This window comes from Pundamilia nyererei, unplaced genomic scaffold (genome assembly GCF_000239375.1).
Source record: "Pundamilia nyererei isolate P.nyererei 1_Seehausen unplaced genomic scaffold, PunNye1.0 scaffold00014, whole genome shotgun sequence".
Classification (NCBI taxonomy): domain Eukaryota; kingdom Metazoa; phylum Chordata; class Actinopteri; order Cichliformes; family Cichlidae; genus Pundamilia; species Pundamilia nyererei.
In genome coordinates, this window is record NW_005187415.1 from 4,297,328 (window position 1) to 4,313,362 (window position 16,035).

The 16,035-nt window shown below is 42.1% G+C and overlaps 1 protein-coding gene across 5 annotated transcripts in view; it reads right to left on the reverse strand.

The window, feature by feature from the left end:
* prickle1b (prickle homolog 1b) overlaps positions 1-16,035 on the reverse strand; it is a 27,535-nt gene that overhangs the window by 10,183 nt on the left and 1,317 nt on the right. The window contains exons 2-3 of one of the 5 annotated variants that reach the window (XM_005725229.2): positions 3,311-3,533; positions 1,893-1,954 (exon numbers count right to left, since the gene is read on the reverse strand). The exons of 1 other annotated variant lie outside the window; for it this stretch is intronic. The gene's annotated coding sequence lies outside the window, so the exon portion shown is untranslated. Of the gene's footprint in view, positions 1-1,017; positions 1,095-1,892; positions 1,955-3,310; positions 3,534-16,035 lie in introns of those variants that run through there. 3 more of the 5 variants (XM_005725230.2, XM_005725228.2, XM_005725231.2) reach the window with 3 other exon arrangements.

Genomic DNA, 16,035 nt, shown 5'->3' on the forward strand with positions numbered 1-16,035 from the left:
TAAACTATGTCATTCTTATGACATAGTTTATAAATGAAGTGGTTGTGATACGATCACCTGTAAGTTCACAAATCAAGCACTGAAGCGGATCGGATGTCAAGTTAGGCGAAGAACAGATACAGAGATTACAGAACTTGATTAACTGGGTTGACGTGTGTTGTGCATAATAAACCATTTCAGGATCACTTTACTGTCAGTAAAAAGAGGCTTGGTTTAATCCAAGCTAGTAATACTCTGACATAACAAGACGCAGCTGAAATTTCCATCTGTTAGCCACGAGGCATCTGTTGGTCTTATCCTCGATGCTAGCGAGGCTTGAAGCCTATCAAGCAGCTGTAAGGATGCCCACGTGCGGTGATCACTGCATGGAGTTTATAGTGATGTTCAAAATAATTCAAAAATAACAATGAATGATTTAGTGGTGTGGAGAACTGCATGCGCCCACTCGACTGCGGTGTGACTCCGCTGTCAGCCGCCTTTCAAGCAGCTTTTGTTGTTTCTCTGTACAAGCTGATAACAGTCGTACATGACTGGAGGTCAATCCATCTTGTTGTGTGTCTCCCACCTTTATTGACCTGATAGCAACTTTGGTCTCGAAGGTGTCGAAAACAGTTTTTCTGGCCCTGCCCTCTTTAACATGCAAATCCAGACCAGAATAGGGCTTGTTTGGGGTAAAGCAGTCAGAAATCTTACACCGGCCCACCTCGCTGGATTGATCGTTCACAAAAGAGCAGCACCATTGGAGACATTATAGTCTCAATAGCTGCCATTGACCAAAATATTGAGTGTTAACTATGCCTGTAGAACTTGCAAACTTACTCAGACAAAGATTTGTGTATTGTGATACCCAGTCACTTGTGGACTGGGCAAAAATGATTAGAGTGGGAGGTAGTGGTTAAGGACTGTTAGGAACTGTTGAACTGTGTCAAAGAAACAAGCAAAGACAGAAAAAAAAACGCAACCACAAGAATGAGTTTCCCCTTCAAAAGGTTAACTATCAGCCGCAACTGAACTCACAATGCAAAGTGGAAAGCCTGGGGAGTGAGGTGAGCAGGCTGGCAGGGTTTCCTCCACCACAATCCAACCCCCCTAAGAAGACAGGTATTAACATACCCATAATTAGCATACAGTTGAATAAAGCCTAGGGCTTCAAAACTTGAAATTTACAGATTACAAATGGTGTTTAAGGTCTAAACCACAGCTCTTATCTCAGGACAAAGGGTTTTTTGAGTGTCGCTTTGTTCCTCAGTGACTAATCTATCAGGTTTTATGGTAGAATAGATAATGTTATCAGTCAGAAGCTTTTCTTTACTTGTTCTGCTTTATCTCGTCTAACCTAGTTAAGACCAGTAAGTAGATGTAGATGAGTAATTCTTATTATAAAGATTATTTAATGCCACTAAATTAGCAATAATAAAGTTGTTTCTGAATTGGTTTGAAGGCCTGAGGGCTAAAACTTAAAACCTTAAATATCACTGTCTGTGTGGGGTTTTTTTTTAATACACCTTTGTATGAAGCAGCAGGTACCCATTATTTTTATAATAGGATTAGCACTGTCGGACATCCCCATCATGTAAGTAAAATAAAGCAGGAAATGCCTTTTTTTTTAAAGACACTAAAACCAGAAAACGGGTGAAACACTGAGGTGCTCGTATTACAGTCAGTTAGACATTAGCTGATCAGTTTGAGGGTGGCTTGCTTATGGTTTAGCAGCTCTAACACTTTCCGTCTGCCCCGCGGCTCTCCTGCTTCTCATCCCACTAACAGGAGAAAAAGGTGACTGCGGATTCCTGAGCCAACATACACAGCAACTCACATTTCACCATGTCACCTCTTGGCAATAACACAATGACTGCCTTTGTGGAAAACAAAAACAAAAAAAAAATGTCCACCTATTCGCCTGAATCCAGCAGCAGGGTCACAACGAAGACGTCACAGGAGGAGGTTAAACAGGCTAAAAAAAAAAAAAAAGAAGACGTTTAAAGAATCACATCATTGGGGATGTGTAAACAGGGGCCAGATGTAGCCAGCTAACTTAACCATGTGTGACTCTCCCACTTATCTGACCGTTTTCTGGGGGTACTCCGTCATCGAGTGAGTCAAATGTTATTTTCAAATGAAGTAAAAGGAAGAGTTCCCAACAACAGTTAAAGCTTAGTTACCTGCAGTTCATATAATGGTCTATACGTATTAGAATAAAAATAAATAAACAAAAAAGAAGTTTTTTTCTGAGTGCTGTAAGATTTGATTTAGGAAAACAATTAGATTGTGGCGTTCAAAGGCTGAGGTCACTGCTCTTTGACTGCTAAAGAGTGTTATTTTAAAGCCAAATGGGTGTCAGGGGGTGCAGAGGAGATTAACACAGTCGGGAGTAAGACCACCTGCACAGCCTCTCAAAAAACTGTACACACCGCCTCAAGATGCTAAAATAAGACGTTTTTAAAATACAAAGCATACATACACACACAGGTTCCTCCTAAGTGCGCGTAATGGCTGGACCTGTGGAAGAATTTTCCACCAGCAGAGGTTCAAACGTGTTTGCAAGTTTCAGTAAGTTTCGCCTACTCATCCACTTTTCTCTTACCGCCAGGAACAGCATCTCCTTTTCCACCCTTTGCATAAAGCCCTCATTCACTTCCACAATCCCCTGGTCGTGCAGCTCTAGCTACATGTCTGCTGCATCAAGCCCAGTGGATCCACATTCTAATCAGATCCAGATCCCACTCAGTCAGGAAGTATCCCACGCCAAAGTCTCAACCTTTGAAAGTCAACATCAGCTATGATGAGAGCCTAAGTGGAGGATAGCTCTCACTCTGGAGCAGGATAACAACTCAGTTAGGAATCCAAATTTTTTAAGGTCCAGTGAGCGATGAGTGAGGCCAGGGAGGGCGACGTCTCTATCTGTAGTGTCTCTGATCCCACTGTGAGAGTGTGCTCTTGGGGCAGCCAAGCCTTGTCAGCCCCTCCCTCAGTCCCCCTGCCTGCCACTTCAATCACTCACACAACACACACACACACAACCTTCAGAGTCAACACCCCCTTCCCCTGACACCAGGCCCTCCACCCTGCACCCCCCTCCCCCTCTCCTAGACTAGCTGAAGGATTCCTGAGAGCCAGATGACATGTTCACTCTCCTCTCTCACACTTTCTCTTTGTCTCTATCAGTCTGTCCTGTCTTTCCAAAACATCTTGTACTGCAAGCCACACAACTGTTCATGTCGACCCTGCCACTTTCAACTTTCAGAGTAACTGTTCAACTTCAAAAGCGATTTCTATTTTTTAAAAATATATAGCGTTTTGAAATACTCACATATGTTTATGATGAACTCCCTTCCTCTTCACTTTCCAGTTAGGGATTAAAATTCTATTTATAATGCGAGTGGCTGCTCTCTTTCACCGTGGTTCCTAAGGTCATCCACTTTGATGAATCTCATGCCATTTGCTCTAATAATGTTGCATTAATTTGTCCTCATCTGCTGATTAGATCATGTGGTGGGTAATTGGTTCTAGGTCCAGCTGCTCCACTATCTCATCTAAAAAACAAAAAAAAACAACTTACGCTCAAAAAGGAGGAAATTAAGAGTACTTTAAAGGTTTGATTGTAAATGCTACTTGATGAAAATGAGGCATCACTGATAAAAGAAATCTGAGATAAATTATGGTACATTTAAACAGCTAATTTAAACTCATGATGACATATTTTGGCCACTAGGGGCAGCAATGACAAACTGTAAATCCAACTAATGTACAATACTAATCCTGGAGAACTATTAAATAGGGTAGAACAAGACTTGAAAGACTATATAGTTTATAATAGGTGAGTAAGTATCTTGTTTAGACGTCTAGTATCCAACATCATTCATTTTACCATCATCCATCCATCATTTATTTAATCACATTACTATGGTTATCTGTAAAAGTGTGCCATCTGTTGTAAATGTCCAGCCCACATATCATGAAATTATGGGGATGGTTGTAAGTCATTTTTGTAGCCTTTTATTCATTAATATTAATGGAGAGCACCCTGAATTGATTTTAGCACATTTATAGCCATTGCAACACACTAGCTCCTTTCTTTTTTCAGCCATTCTGTTGACTGTTGTGCTGCCGTGCTCAAGATCATTGCCTTGCTACATGAGCCAACTTGGGCCGAGCTTTAACTGTTTGACAGAGATTTAACTCTAGAACACTTTGATATACAGAGTTCATGGTCCAATCGCTGCAAAACAAGCCCAAATCATCACCCCTCCACCACCCTGCCTCAAAACTGGTATGAAGTTTTTAAGCTGATATGATGTGAAGGGGTTTCTCCAAACATGGTGCTGTGCATTAAAGTCAAGCATCTCTTTGGTCTTGTCTGTTTAAAGGACATCGTTCTAGAAGTCTCCTGGCTTTTTCAGATGCAGCTTTCCCAAACCAAGCCATGCTGCCATGGTCTTTTTAGAATAAAGCGTCATTCTCCTGACAGCCCTTTCAAGCAATCCATACCTCTTCTGTGTTCTTCTAATTGTACTGACTTGAACTTTAACAACTGAGGCCTGTGGAGCCTGAGATGGAATCGTGGGTTTTTTTTAATCAGTTTCTCTGGCCACTACATGGTCTGAACTTGAGGTGAGCTTGCTGGGATGTCCACTCCTGGGAAGACTGTGGCACACCTGAATATTCAAGACCAACAAACTGGCAAAACCTTTGCTCGAAATCCTTCCATCTACAGAAGCTCCTAAAAACCAAAATAATAAAGTTAAAAAGATGCTTTAAAAGGTTTTTAAACCTGACTTGACTTCCTGAGTTCCTCACTATAAATGATCCACTTTCACATACAAGGATTCATGTGACCCACTGTTTATATAAAAATATTGATAATAGCAACTTTGGGTCTTTGTTTGCCAACATATCGACACCTGACACACTCTGTGTTTGGAGGTGTTCAGTCATTTAAAAGCAGCTTGTCCATTAGACAGCTCCTTGGGTCTTGTTTGTGTTTCACCAGTTAAATGTTGACCTTGCTTCCCCTCAAGTCTCAACTCATCCATCTCAGGAAATTCTCACGCAGAGGATCTGTCGGGTTCAGCCCATCTCGGACATTACCAAGAAAAAGGGGTCCCCTCCATCCTCATCTCTCACTCCACAATGATGTTATTGTCAAATGATACTTCACTTTAAGAAACTCCCAACAATCTGGCAGAACCAGGTGTAAAGAGCTCAGATCTACAATGACACCCGAAGGTGACGCTTGCATTAGTAGACATCAAATGTGAAAAGTTACACTTATTCTTCCATGGTGGAAAAAAATAACGCATGAAGCCAATGAAGAAGAAGAATCTGTATGCAAACAGAATTCGCTGAGATGAGCCTAGGGAAGTTTGATGTGATTATTTGGACAAGCTCGCCATCATCCGTCATTGTGAAAGGCTGAAAAGCAGCAATGGCTTCATTTAAAGAGTCAAAAATGAATAATGAGTTTACTCGATTGTCCAGCAGACAAAGACGCCTTCTCCTCTGGCGACCCCGAAAAAGTTGCTTGTGGAGAGGGCAAAAGAGCTGTTTGTCACATGTCGGATTACCTGTTACAAATGAGAAATGACTCAGTTAGCTAATTAGCTTAGGAAAGTGCGATAGAGAATAGGGATCTCTGTGTGCTTAGAGATGGGACTGTCTATGTGCGTTGCCAGCACGGCCTTCTTTCCTGGCATACCAACAGATATTTGAAATTGAGAGAAGAGACAGCGGAGCCTGGCAGTCCAGTTAGAGGGTAAACCTTTCAGAAAAGCTCTTGAGTTTTCCAGGAGTCTTGGCACTGCACTGCAAAAGCCACTTTGTGTTTAACCCTCAGAGAGATGTGCATTAAGTTTCCTAAGATATTTATCTGGATATGCATTTCAAAAGCTTGGCAAATCGTATTCCAGGTAGACAGGTAGAGAAGGGAACCTATTTTTGTGATAGACAGCAACTTAATTCAGATAATGAAACCAGCCAATGAGCGGGTGAGGAATGCTCCTGGCTGAATGGAGGACAGATGAGTGGCTTTATACCAGACAATAGGCAAATATCTGCCTTTCAGACGGGGCCTGGGCTTGTGGCCAGAGACCTATGGTTCTTAAGAAAACATAAAAGGACAGTTGACCTTACTGTCTCCTCTGCCTCTTCCTAGAGAGAAACGAGGGTCTGACAGAGCAGAAAGACTCCTTTTTAATTCAGATTTATTAATCTTACAGGTGTTGGTTTGCTTATCTGTTGTAAATTTAAAGAAACACGATGATAGAGACATTAAAAATTGCTTTATTCTTCTTGGCCTTTTAATCTTAACAGCAAACCTCATACAAACCTGAACTTTATCTCATTAAGATTATCCTGTAGTTTTATTGCTTGACAACATCTTTTTAATGGGTGTAAGTCATTTTGAGGCAAATATTTCACGTTTTAGGTCTCTGCAAAGCGATTAGACATGTGCAGAATAGATGATGTTTAGGCTTCATTCACATGTCTTAGGCTAATGACTAGCATCTTGCTAATGGAGAGTTTATGCAGCGACATTTGACCCCAGGGTTTAGTGCATGAGCACAGATGCATGAAAATCACACACAGCTGGGATTTTGTTAAAAACAGACCCTTTTTAATGTTGTAAAATGCAAGTACTCAGTGTTATTCTGCATTCAGTTGCTTTTTCAAAAACAGCTAAAAACAGAACTTAATCCCATCTTGTTCAACAACAGGTAAAAACTACTGATTTTAAATGAGAAGTGACTGGAGCACGGGTTCTTGATTCCTTTTTACACAGCCTTGGCTGATATCCAGTAACATTACTGGCTCAAAATATCAGTCTAAATTCAGTAAAGTCCAAAGCAATTTGGACAGAAACCTTTTGATCAGGTCTCAAAGGACTTTGTGAGCAGAGTTTTATTTCCTTGGCATAAGCTTCGGACTGTGGTTCAGACAAGATCTCCTGGCCTTTTCTAAACTTGAAATCCAAGAGTCTAGACTACACATAAGCTGCACACAAATGCACACACACAGCACACTTACTTATGCTTTCTGGCTGCACTTTTTTTAAAATTTCTCTATCTTTTGGAACACAGCTTGACTGGCAATTCAGACGTTTCTTGTAGAGGGAAGGTTTACAAAGCAAACGATGCTCCATTCCAGCAGTGATCTTCTCCATTCTCATTTATAACAGTCATTCACACCTGCAGTCTGTCAGCTTTGTTTCAACCCCAAGGGGCAACACTTTACCTGATCCCTTAGAATGCTAATACAAGGAGGAAATCGCCCCCTGGTTGCTCAAAACCGAAATCAACAAGGACAGTGGCATGTCTCAACATGCTGCAGGACAGGTTGTCATAAAAGCTCAAGCAGATCATTCCTGATGTTAAAGTAGCGTAAAGTGTAAATACATGATGAAATACACCAGATTGTGCAAACAGTTCTCCAGGATTAAAGAAAACATATGCTTTTAAGCAAGAACTAGTATGTCTTCCAAAGGTTATGGTCTTCAGTGGTAACTTTCAGTGCTAATCTATGTCCGTTGCATTAGCTACTCCCTATTCTGATAAGGAGACGGCTCAGACAGTTTGCTTTTAAATAAGTGGTTTGCACTATGTCAAACTGATGCCTTAAGCAAGGCTAGTGTCTGCTAACCGATTACCTAAAGATCCTGACACAACAAGGAATACTGCAGACCTAGAAACTGACAGCCACAGACAGAAAGAGGTACTTTCGGCTGCTTCCTCATTACCAAGGATTGCCACAGTGGATTGATCTGAATGTTTGATTTGGCACACATTTTTATGCTGTGTGCCCCCCATTTACCCAGGTTTGGGATCAGCACTATAGATCCCACCAGCTAGTGTATAGGAGTACACTAGCTGGTGGGATCCATGAGGCTAGGTTTGTGACAAATGCACCTAGTTATGAAAATCAAAACTTTCTTTAGTTTTTTAGAAACATCTTGTCTTATATTACTGGGAATATAACTCAGTTATCAACATCAACACCCATGGGACAAACCTCTCTTACTTAAATCTGACTTGAAAAATACAGTTTTCACAAGTGTTTAGCTTCAGCCACATGTACCCTTACTCACACTGAGACCTGCATCAATTCACATCCATTACATTTTACTGATTTCTACATTCAGCCCTATTCATGCTGACAGACGCCTCACAGCAGCCTTTCACACCAGGAAATTGGATCTTTAGCCCTCGCTAACAAGGCCCACCAGCCCGACTCGCTGCTGCAAATCAGGTCTGTGGAAGTGTGGAGAAGCTTGGAGGTTTTTGCCACATCAGTGTTAATATTCCTTGACACTCCCCGGTTGAGTGTAATTTAAGTTTAAAGTCATAAAACCCTCTGTTGAGATTTGTTAACCACTCCAGGGTGTTACCTACACACCTCTGGGGCAACAGAGGGGGTAATAAAAGTGCTATAAAATGTAAGGGTTTGTCAGATGTCATTGGAGCTTTGGTAGGCATTGGGTTTGGAAGCTACACTTTTCTTGTCTTAGTCTTACTTTTACCAACTATAATTCAAAATTGGAAATTCTTCAAGTTCTTCAAGATGTTCTGATTTGGAGTATGGGAGTGTTGCTTGATATGTGACTCAAGCACATGTAGTTACCGACAGATTAAACTACTGTAAACTACAACACTGAAAGTTTGACACCGGCTAAAGAAAAGCAGTATACAATGTACACAGTGCTTTTCCGGTAGTTTTTACAGTTGCATTCATCACGTTTCAGATACATTTTAGCTGCCAAATCTAATGAAAATGTCCCAATTTTAGTCCCATTTAGGCCGCACAGGTGGGCTTTAGCTGTATAATAACAACCTTTTAAATGTGATGAGTCTGTTTTAAATAAGAGTACTTTTACACTCCATTGCAATGACGAACTAGAACATCAGTGAGAAACACAATGGAAAAATGGGAATACATCTGGAAGCCAAACATGTTGTCATCCTAGTGCTGCATGTGTGCGTGCACGCTGAAGAGAAGAGAGAGAAAAGAGTCTTGTGCCTCCCGTCCAGCTCTAATTTGATATTGTTAAGTGATGTATTCCTTCTTTAATAAAAGCCAGGCTAGAAGATATTTTAACCGAGGCTTTGAGAGGAGTGTGTGTGGGTTGGAATTTTTTTTTTTTAAAAAGAAAAAAAGAGGCAGATATGCAGATATTTATAACTATAACAGAACAGAGGTGAGTGAGTGACTGCTGGTGAAGATGAAAAATGTCAAGAACCACGTTATCTCGTACTTGTTAACAGGAGAAATGGGCTGCTGATTTGCTTCACTTGAATGGCTAAAAAAGCCGGGCCTTTCTGATTAGACTTCTACAAAATATTGTTAGAGGGAGATAAAAGCTGCTCTTTTGAGGGAAAAAGTCACAAAGAAACTGCTTTTAGCCCAGATACTGTACTTAAGGATGACAAACTACTACAGAAAAAGGACCCAACATATCTTGCTCTTGGAAACACAGAAATGAGAGTCCAACCATCCAGCTGCGTTGGCTCGAAGTAGGCTCTTTTATTATTTTTGCTGATCTCCTCTACGTTGACTTAAGTCAGCATTGTTATTGCTGTTACAAAAAGTCCCTCTCTCTTGCTGCAAGTATCCATTTGACTGATTTACAGTGTGTCACATGTTTCAGCCAAAGGAAACAGATAAATCAGGGCTTTTAATGAGCTATGCCACTCAAAGTGAGATGCAAGTATTTCCTAATGAAAATAAAATTAAAAATAACAAGAAGGAGGGAGATGTAAATGTAAAAACAGTCACATCTGATGACACATCCTGCAAGACAACCTACGGAGTTGCATCACATTTACTATGGGAAAACTGTTGGCGTGTGCATGCGTGTGTGTCTGTGTGTGTGTTTGTGCACAAGTCCCCCATCAAGTCAGTATAAGAGATAGATGTGGGCCAGGGTTTGGGGTTGTGTACACAGAGGCTTAATGACAGGACCCTGAAGGGATGGCACATCAGTCAAGCAGAACAGACCAACACACACACACAAACGCACACACATAAACCGGCTGTGTGTTATAATGCCGGCACCCTCGCTTTCCCATAATTTAGCGGTGGAAACACAAGAGCTGGGAAAGACGGGTCTGACCAAGTTTGCAGCCCCGGGCACTTTGTCACACTCGGCCTGCAGTCTGGCCTGCACGGGCTGGCACAGTTCTCAAAGCTGCTTGTAGTTGGGAGAAGGGTGTGTATGTGAAACCATACAGCAGAGCTTTTAGTTTCACTGCGCATTCCAAAGCCCCGTTTATGCAGATTTCTACTAGAGATTTTGAAAGGAGACTGATAAAAGAACAGCTGAGCGACGGCAACTTGACCCGGCACGGCAACGCAAACATTCTGACGGCAAGTTTGGGTTGCAGGGGGGTGACAGATATCGAGGCTGTGTGCTATATGAAAGTGGCTTTGAGCTGTGTGTTTCAATAAAGTCGCTATCACAGGGAAAGTGGCGTGACTGGTCATTTTGTAAGGTTGTTTCTCTCTCCTTCTACTACCCAGCAACTGCAGTTGAATTTGGACAGGCAGACCATGTTGGCATTCCACACTGACCCTCGAGTAGCGGGCCTGAGGTTCATGGGTAAACAGACGCACTGTTTGGTGGGCTTTGGAGCCTGTCTCACCCTCTCCCTGTCTGCTTCTCTCTTTAAACCCCCCCGCCCCTCGACTTTCTTCTCAGCCGGGCATATCCTCAGTTGGCCTCTCTGTTAATTCAGACCTACCTGACAGTTCTGACTAAAACCTTCTGGGTTTACTATCAGTCCCGCTCAGCAATGGGCTTTGCTCTCTAAACACACAACGAAAACTAATCTGCAACAGATGGGAGACGAACTGGGAAGGAAGTAGCATAAAAGGATATAGAGCATATTTGTACCCCTCTGAACCAAACGATAGGGTTTCAGCGAACTTCCAGGCAAAGCCCGAGGAGGGTTGTAATGATGTGCACAGCGGCGGCTCCCAGGGGCTTAACAGCACGTATTACTTGGGGATATGAGGTGTCCATCCACAACCAGATGTCTGAAAGGCCCCGAGGGTGGAAAGGGTGGGGGGGGGTAGTCCTGGGGGTTTCCTCTACAACACTCCAAAAGATGCATGTAAAGTCTCAAATAATTAAAAACAAATGCAAAACACACAAATGCAACGATACATAGCCGTATGCACACACAAACAGGGCCCCACATGTTGTTTTCCACGGTTGGTTGATTTGAGATAATGAACCCCTCTTTTTCTCCCCCCTCAGTTTACTGTCTGGTTTTGGAGGTCATTCGTGTAAACACAAGAGACATTTATTTACCACCTCATTAATGCAAGTGGTAATTTAGCCCCATTTTCACAGGCAGAAAAAAAAAAAGGAACAGATGGATCTCACAACACAGAAATGCAGACAAATCACTGTTTGGATTTGTTTTGTGAAGAGCACTTGGAAAACCCCCAAAGCTTTCATCAGCTAACCTCTCTGGATGAAAATCTGGTACATTCTCCGTGTCTTGGAGGAGAAATTGTCCCGACAGAAGGATACACCACAGCTTGATTGCTTGCCACAGAACACAAAGGCAGCTAGGGGCTTATTATGTAAGATGGGAAAGTCATTTAAGATGAAGCTGCGTTCCTATGCAACTTTGAATGGTAATGAATGTACATTGGCCTCTTTTTCTCCCCACTTGAGAGCAGCAGAGAGAGGATGCAACACCTCCAGGTCTCCAAAACAAAATCGGAAGGGCTATAATGTTAAACTCCAAATCAGGAGGCCACTAATGATGCCTATGTCCATCTCCATATACAGCTTGCTGTGAACAGAAGTGAAGTGATTGTCAAAAACATTAATTAGAGATGTTTTGAACATTTAATACTGAAAGTTGTGACTCTACAAGTCCTCAAGCAAAAGCAGCATCCACAGCTTTTTGGTAAATTTGGTGATAGTCCTGTAATTTTCCCCACCCTCATTTATATCGCATTTATCACAACAGGCCATTTCCTGAGTCTGGGTGGCATCAGATTGGATGGAGCCATTTCCCCTCTGAATGAATTAGAGGGCTGCTGGTCCTCTGGGATCATGTCAGGCAACATGGAGATGCAGCGACAGATAGGGTATGTCCCCACAGACTTCTGCAGAGACAGGCGACCACCCAATGTAATGCTAACTAAATGTTTCATCATATAAATCACAAGAAATTTGCCAGCTCGTGTTTTTCGCAACGCATTAAACCATCTCGTTTGGTACATCTGCTCCTGTTTTGTGAAGCTGGCTGACAGTGATTAGTTCGTGGGCCTGGAAGAGTCACAAGAAGATCGTGTGCAACGTGAAAGAGAGGTGAAATGCTAAAGAGAGAAAGACGAAAATTCTCTGAAGGCAGGGGAAAGGAGCAGGCTGTCCCTGATTAGGTCTGAGTTGAGACATTCAACTCGGTCTAAGCCTCGGGAACACAATGTCAAACACATGAGACCAATTTGGGGAAAGAGGGGCTGAAGCTGAGCCATGTTTGCTGATGCACGCTCTGAAACAGCAAGCCCAGATTCACAAATAAGAAGATTTCCTGAACTCTAAACTGAAACCATGTAACTGTTATGTTTCTGACATAGCTCTCTCCTTTAAATAACACTCTTTTCTGGCAAATGTTCCTAAATAACGGCTTTGTGTATCCAACACCCAAAACAGAGAGCGGGAGTTGCCAGTTTGGCTTGGATGCACAGCGTGTTAACTCTGTTTCTAAAAAACTAACTTTACCGTAATATTATCCATAGGATGATCTCAGTCTCTTTTTTTCTTTTTTTTTGTTACTGAGGCAAAAACATGAAGCCACAAAACATCAAACTGTGAAACATGATCACCAAAATTGGAAGAGGTTTTCCCATCATAACAGCAATGCTACGTGATTGATGTCGCCCTCAACAACCAACAAGAGCCCAGAATCTAAGGAAGAGACCTTTTTATGTTTTTCCCAATCAAAAACAAAACTGAAAGCTATCATTTGTGTTCTGCCTCAGGGTGGTCATTTCAATGGGGAATAATTACGTGGTTTTTGCAGCGAAATCTCGTCTTCCTATACGAGACTCTCCTTCTATCTATACTGTTTACCTCTCACTTGGGCTTTAAAGCCTTTCAATTATTATCATCTAATAATCATCACCTTTAATGTCTCGCTAACTGCCGAGGCTGGCGACTGGCAGTGTCTGGGCAGGTGTGTGTGTGTGTGGCTTTAATCATCATCAAATAGAGCTGTGTGTATAGGTAATTAACTTGGTGCCAAATTGACTCTCACTCACAGGCACGAGTCGGGAACTCTAAACACACCTCAGCTTTGCGTCACTTAGCAAGCGCTGCGGGCAACTTCATTTCAGCTCCGCTGCATGTTTTGACACAGAGTTGAGCTCAGTTCCCTCTCCGAGTCCATTACTCAGCGTCTGATATTCCTCTAAACCCCGAATTACTTTTCCTCTCCACAAGCTGACCATAATACAAGGCTTGTGGAGCCAATGCGGCCTGCAGGGTTTGGTCTGAAACCACTTAACGAGCACAAAGATCACGATTAGTGTTTGTAGATCGAGGATTGCTGTCTCAGCCCCCACATGAACATGAATGACCTGACCGATGCCGGTGCCTGACAGGCATTTCAATCACATGTACTTAAAAAACAAAAAACAAAACAAATAATGGTTAATTTAACAATCTGCTAGTCTCTGGATTAACCTTGAGTATCCAAAACGTCAGGAAAATGCACAGAAAGTCTTATTTCTGTTGCTCTCATAGCTTTGAAACATTCAAGAAAACGTCTGTTCTTCATTGTTCCCTGTGCTGTTGCTCCAGCTCAGTAATTGGACCTTCACTGTTTGGCCCTCTGCACACAACTACAGGGGATAGCTGCTTGGCAAGCATATGTGTGTATACACGTGTGTGTGTTTGTGTGTCTGTTTTCTGAGGTTTGGAATGATTTACACAACCCCACACTCGATTAATTCCAGTATGACAGAACAAACTTGCCTGTGTGTACGCATGTTGGTCTTAGGCTGAGAGAGGTGCACAGACTGAACAGTGTTGCCTTACTAATAGGTCGCTCAATTTTTTTTTCTGTCTCTCACACTCTTATGAACACACATATACAAACACACACGCCGTTCACATTTGTGCTTATGTTTCTTATTAGGTTCCATTTATTTAATCTTATGCCAATCTTTCCTCCAAGTTAAACACTGGGACACAAGAAGGGTGTAAAGTCTGCGCAACCCCCTCGAAGATGTTAGCCCAGTAGCAAACCATCCTAGTATACACTATTATGTTTAGAAAAGTATGGATTTCAAATGGGATGCCCTTCTCTAAAAGTTACCTAATGACCATGAAAGAGGTTTTCTTGCAACTTTTTGGACTGAATCTTTTAAGTTCCAAAAAAAAGTGTGAAAAAGAGCACATCCTGAGCTCTTCGTGCAGCTTTACTGCTGTGATCAGTTGAGGTGTTTAAGCCAGTGGCTCTAAATCCAGAACACCCTTGTCGCTGAGTAGGAAAGGTTTTCCAGGACAGTGTCCAACAATATCAAAACAATCTCCAGGCTGGATTTCCTCTCTGGCACTCAAACCCCACTGAAGAATGAGAATCTGGGTTGCATGTGAGAAGAAAATGAAGAAGTGTAGGACGAAGTTTTCTGTTTCTAATCAAGAGACACCGCTCTGAAAAATGAATCTGTCAAGCTAGAGGCTGTCCACAAACAACAAGCTGCCGAGGCTTTCGTGAAAGCGGAACAAACAAGAAGTCGAGGATTCATTCATAATCTAATCCGCCTCTCCTGCCAAAGCGAGACATGGATTTTTACTGCATGGAGTCATTCTTGTCTTTGAATAAAGCCTAAAAGGTCATCTCCTTTGCATCTGCTTCATAACCTGCCATCTGATTCACATCCTCCTCAGCTAGAAGGCTTCCTTACTCCCCTCATTGTTATATGTTAAAACAAAATGAACCTTTTAGCCCCATTTTTGTTTTGGCAAAAGAATTCCATTAAACCTCCCCGTTAAAGGCACAAACTCCTCTAAATGCTGATTTTTTCCTTCCCCCCCCCTTGCTCTTTGTTTAACCTCATTGCATAAAAAAAAACAGAAAAAAACCCCCAACAGCTCTCTGCATCACTAAAAATGATCATCTCTTACTACCTGAGCTACCTGAACTGATAAAGTGAACATCAGATGATAACAGCTAATGTCAGTGCCAACCCACATCAGCTGATAGCTCAGCTGAAACATATCCAAATGGAAAGTAGGGCAAGCTAATGAAGCTGCTTTAATCTACCTGCATACAGCTGTTGCTGCTTCTGCAAGCCGCTTTACAACCCACCTTTTGCGACTTAGCCACATGTTGTCACTGATACTTGAGCTTTTTTTCTTCAGTGAGTGTCTTGCTGCTGCTCTTAAGGACAGAAGATACCACCAATAAAATTACTGCAGCTGGTAATTGTCTTCTGAGGTCTGACATTAGTTTAAATTGTAAAAACACAACTTGTAAAAATGAGGAATAATCTTTTAATGGTTTCTCATGTTTCATACTACGTCTTTGCTGGGCGACAGCCAAAAGTGCAAGTCATGGTTGCAGCAAACTTGTAAAAGATCAAATTAAATGTTGGTACATTTTACAACCATTAAACACAAGTCATGCTCCCTACCTCCAGCTGCATATTCAGAAGATTAGTGAAAAGAGGATTTCAAAAGCTATTCTTTTGAACAAACGCAAGACAAACCACAGTGTTCAGCATCTATATGAAGGAATCAGTGTCATGTCCCGCAGCCCGCTGAAGTCAAGCCAAAACATACCGATCATTTCAGCTACTGCCTGACTCGACTCTCCCATGTGGTCCAAATGGCTGACCAATTAACAGCAGCTTAACTCCTGAGTCCAAACAGCTATCTCTCTTTCTCACACACACACGCACACACACACACACCCGCATGAAAACATAAGCAGAAAAGTGGATGCACACAAGCATACAAAGTAATGGACATGCTGATCCACAAGCACTTAGACCCAGTACCACACACAGACAAGGACA